Genomic DNA, 5,310 nt, shown 5'->3' with positions numbered 1-5,310 from the left:
GTCTTTAGACTTAACACTATATTTTCCTAAGAATCCATTAAGTCCTCAGAATTCAAAGAGTAAAGATACCTGGAAATTGAATCTGAGTTTTAAGTGAAAATTAAAAAATGCCTATAATCTTTATGCTTCTTCCACATTTGCAGAACAAAGCATATTTATTAAAACTTTAAGCCGGGTGTGGTGGCTCATGCCTGTAATCCCAGAACTTTGGCAAGCTGAGGTGGGTGGATCACCTGAAGTCAGCAGTTCAAGACCAGCCTGGTCAACATGGTGAAATCCCATCTCTACTAAAATTACAAAAAATTAGCTGGGCATGGTGGCACATGCCTATAATCCCAGCTACTCAGGAGGCTGAGTCAGGAGAATCACTGGAACCCAGGAGGCAGAAGTTGCAGTGGGCTGAGGTTGTGCCATTGCACTCCAATCTGGGTGACAAGAGCAAGACTCCATCTCAAAAAAAACAAACAAAAACAAAAAACAAAGAAAACTTTAGAGAATCAGGCACACCCTCTGACATTTTAAGATACTTAATCATTCCTTTGTGAAAAGATACAATGTGTGACTGAAAACATTAAATTGTCTTGAATCGAAACATGGATTTAATAATATTGAATGGACAAATGCCCCTTAAGGGCATCTGAGTCTCACTACAGCATAGCAGCTGCCCTGAGCAAAGCAAAAGCCAGGCTTAGCAGTACCTCATGCCAAAATAATTTAGGGAATGTAGCCAGCAGTTCTATCTGTCTACGCCCATTTTGAGGTCTCCACCAAAAAAGAAAGAACGAAAAAAAAGGCCAATATGATATTAGTCAGTATTAATAGAAAAATATACATGATAGTCACTCTCTCCCCACTGAGAAGCGTGATATTCAATTCTAGATATAGATAACTATTTTTATTTTTTTATTTTTTTATTTTTTGGAGACAGAGTTTTGCTCTTGTTGCCCAGGCTGGAGTGCAGTGCTTGGCTCACTGGAACCTCTACCTCTTGGGTTTAAGGGATTCTCCTGCTCAGCCTCTGGAGTGGCTGGGATTACAGGCATGCACCACCATGCCTGGCGAATTTTTGTACTTTTAGTAGAGACAGGGTTTCTCCATGTTGGTCAGGCTGGTCTGGAACTCCCAACCTCAGGTGATCCGCCCATCTCAGCCTCCCAAAGTGCTGGGATTACAGGTGTGAGCCATTGTGTCTGACCCAGATAACTATTTTTAAAAAGATATAACTTCAGGCCAGACACAGCGGCTCATGTCTGTAACCCCAGCACTTTGGGAGGCTGAGGTGGGTAGATTGCTTTGAGCCCAAGAGTTTGAGACCAGCCTGGGCAACATGGTGAAACCTTGTCTACAAAAATACAAAAAATTAGCTGGCATTGGTGGCTCGCACCTCTAGTCCCAGCTACTCAGGATGCTGAGGCCTGAGAAACACTGGAGCCCGGGAAGCGGAGGTTGCAGTGAACCGAGATTGCGCCACCACACTCTAGCCTGGGTGACACAGTGAGACCCTAACTCAAAAAAAGAAAAGAAAAAAAAACCTCCCAAAAAACACAACTTCAAAATGCTCACGGAGAGAAATCAGAAGACGGAAGGGCCTTGACACATGTCAAGCAAGGAACAGTTGAAAAAACTAACCTGAAGAGCTTTGAAAAGAGACATCTCAGTTATGCTGGCTGTCTTTCCATTTGTGAAAGGTATTTTGTGGGAAACAGACTAGACTTAGCCTGCATTGCCTCAGGATCTAGAACCTAGACCAAAGGGGGCACATTACAGGGACAAATTTAGGTTTAATTATCTTTCTTTTTTTTTTTTTTTTTTTTCATTTTTCTTGTTTTTTGGAGATGGAGTCTGCTCTGTTGCTCAGGCTGGAGTGCGGTGGTGGGATCTCAGCTCACTGCAACTTCTGCCTCCTGGGTTCAAGCAGTTCTCATGCCTCAGTTTCCCAAGTAGCTGGGATTACAGGCACATGCCACCACACCCAGCTAATTTTTGTAATTTTTAGTAGACACAAAGTTTGGCCACATTGGCCAGGCTGGTCTCAAACTCCTGACCTCAGGTGATCCACCCTCATCGGCCTCCCAAAGTGCTGGGATTAAGGCATGAGCCACGGTGCCCGGCCAGGTTTAATTTTCAAAATATCATTTTATTAATGTTTTCCAAACATAAAATGAGATGCTACAGAAAATAGTGAATCCCAGTCTCCAAATCTGTTGAAACAGGCTGGATGACCCTTGGCAAGGAAATTTAAACATAAGGTGTGACTTTAATGAGATGATTTTTAAAGTCATCCCTAATGTCCAATGTGAAGATTTTAGGATTTCAGAGTGATAGTGTAACTATTCTAGTCTCCTCAAAATGTAATGGAGGTGGCTGGGTGCAGTGCTTCACACCTGTAATCCCAGCACTTTGGGAGGCTGAGGAGGGCAGATCACCCGAGGTCAGGAGTTGAAGACCAGCCTGGCCAACACGGTGAAATCCCATCTCTACTAAAAATACAAAAATTAACTGGGTATGGGGGCACACATCTGTAATCCCAGCTGCTCAGGAGGCTGAGACATAAGAATCACTTGAACCCTGGAGGCGGAGGTTGTAGTGAGCTGAGATCACACCACTGCACTCTAGCCTGGGCAACAGAGTGAGACTCCATCTAGAAAAATAATAATAATAAAATAAAATAATAATAATAATAATAATAATAATAATAATGGAGTTGTCTCATATGATAATTTGAGGTGCAAGCAATGCCTTCCGCTTGAATATCATGAGATTATCAGCAAGTTCAGTGTATATCCCTTGGGCCATCTCCCCTAATATGTTAGGAATCACCCAAAGCACTTCTTCATTTCAGGGGAATTCCTGCTTGCTTATGCCAGAGCCCAAACTCAGATGCTCAGCCTCTGTGTACCTCATTCCCATCATGCCCCTTGCTTTTGCCCTGGGGATATCCACATCCAGAGATGGTTGCTCTAAAGAAGGAACCCCCCATGCTGCTGTCCCTGCAGCCAGAGGGAGGAGAAATGCCCACTGTGGTCTGGTCAGTCACACAGCTTGAACTTCTAATTGGAGAGTCTTTTAGATTTGTCAAAAGAAAACCAGCTGGGTGTGGTGGCTCACACCTGTAATCCCAGCACTTCGGGAGGCTGAGGCAGGCGCATCACAAGGTCAGGAGTTGAAGACCAGCCTGACCAACATGGTGAAACCCCGTCTCTACTAAAAATACAAAAATTAGCCAAGTGTGGTGGCACATGCCTGTAGTCCCAGCTACTCAGGAGGCTAAGGCAGGAGAATTGCTTGAACCCAGGAGGCAGGGGAATTGCAACGAGTCCGAGATTGTGCCACTACACTCCAACCTGGGCAACAGAGCAAGACTCTGTCTCCAAAAAAAAAAAAAGAAGAAGGAAAAAAGAAAACCTTTAGACACATTAAATTTAATAGAGTTTACTTGATCAAAGAAAGATTTATGAATTGGGCATCACTCAAAACCAGAAGAGGTCTGTTCCAGCAGTATGAGCAACTAACACTGAAATAAAGTGAACAAATTACCTGATTGATTTCAGCTAGATGTTTGCCATATTTGGGCATGGTGTGATGGAGCATTTGCCTTATTTGGGTATGCTCCCATGGGAGGTCCCGAGTTGTATGACCAATCAGCTGGTTAACTGTTTGTGACTGCCTAAGCCTCACTTTGGTTTTTATTTTGTTTTGTTAGCTACAAGAAATGTTCCAGTTCCAGTTACCCGTAGGCTAATGCCCTCCTTATTTGCTTTCACAGACCCAATCACACAGCCAGTCCCCCACACAGCAAGCTAAATTCTAGTATATATGTCCCTAAGGTATATGGGGGGGACATGTATATTTGAGTATATGTGTCCTCAAATATCCTTGTACCTTAGCAAGACTTCTGAAATCACAGGGAAAACAAGGGTAAGGTTATCTTTATAAAGCTCTTTTGGATTTGATCCACTTCTTGAATGAGACTTCCTCCCAAAGTCCATGCCCTGTCCCAAAGAGGAAAGCATTTTCTTTCTTTCTGTGTGTGTGTGTGTGTGTGTGTGTGTGTGTGTCTCCTTCTGTTGCCCAGGCTGGAGTGCAGTGGTGCAATCTCAGCTCAGTGCAGCCTCTGCCACCCGGGTTCAAGCGATTCTCGTGCCTCGGCCTCCTGAGTAGCTGGGATTACAGGCATGCACCACCACACCTGGCTAATTTTTTGTATTTTTTTAAATTGAGATGGGGTTTTGCCATGTTGCCCAGGCTGGACTTGAACTCCTGAGCTCAGGCAATCCGCCCACCTCAGCCTCCCAAAGTGCTGGGGTTACAGGCATGAGCCACTGTGCCCAGCTGCGCAAAGCATTTTCAAGGCCCTGTAGTCCAGTTTCCCCTTCAAGGGTGTTCTGGATACCCTGAAATTTTCTACCCAATTGCCATCAGAAGCTCACTTTCTGGACCTTCATGGAGCTCCTCCCTGGTCCATTCTCCTGAGAACGGACCACACCGCTGATGCGCTTGCTTCTGGGTCCAAGGGGTGGGCAGGAATTTAGGTGGAGTTTGGACACATGGATGAGAAGTTCCCACAGATGCACACTTGTCTGTCCCATGGCCAGGAAAGAGCTGAGAGTTGGAGAAGAAAATGGGTAGGCCAGAAGGGGCCTGGAGCTGGGACTGGACCAGCTTTATTTATTTATTTATTTATTTATTTATTTATTTATTTTTTTATTTTTTTATTTTTTTATTTATTTTTGAGACAGAGTCTCGCTCTGTCACCCGGGCTGGAGTGCAGTGGCCGGATCTCAGCTCACTGCAAGCTCCGCCTCCCGGGTTTACGCCATTCTCCTGCCTCAGCCTCCCGAGTAGCTGGGACTACAGGCGCCCGCCACCTCGCCCGGCTAGTTTTTTGTATTTTTTTTTTTAGTAGAGACGGGGTTTCACCGTGTTAGCCAGGAGGGTCTCGATCTCCTGACCTCGTGATCCGCCCGTCTCGGCCTCCCAAAGTGCTGGGATTACAGGCTTGAGCCACCGCTCCCGGCCTGGACCAGCTTTTTCTGCCTCTCCCAACTGGGGCAGACAGTGAGTTTGAGAATTCTGAATTGGGTAATAGAGTTTCAGGTCCTTCTGAGAGTAGTATTCTGGATATAAATAATGCGGCCCTAAGCACCCTCGCACAGTAGTAACTGGAATGTTCCTAAATTCCCTGGCCTTCTGGATTTTTCTTCACCATCCTAAGAAAATACATATGTTGTGACCCCACATAAGTGCAGAAAGCCCAGCACTCATCCAGAAGTTCTCCAGGATAGTATCTGTCACCTCAGCACCAATTTC

This window comes from Rhinopithecus roxellana, chromosome 3, assembly GCF_007565055.1.
Source record: "Rhinopithecus roxellana isolate Shanxi Qingling chromosome 3, ASM756505v1, whole genome shotgun sequence".
NCBI lineage: Eukaryota > Metazoa > Chordata > Mammalia > Primates > Cercopithecidae > Rhinopithecus > Rhinopithecus roxellana.
The sequence above is the reverse complement of the archived record's forward strand: the minus strand, read 5'-3'. Positions refer to the sequence as shown.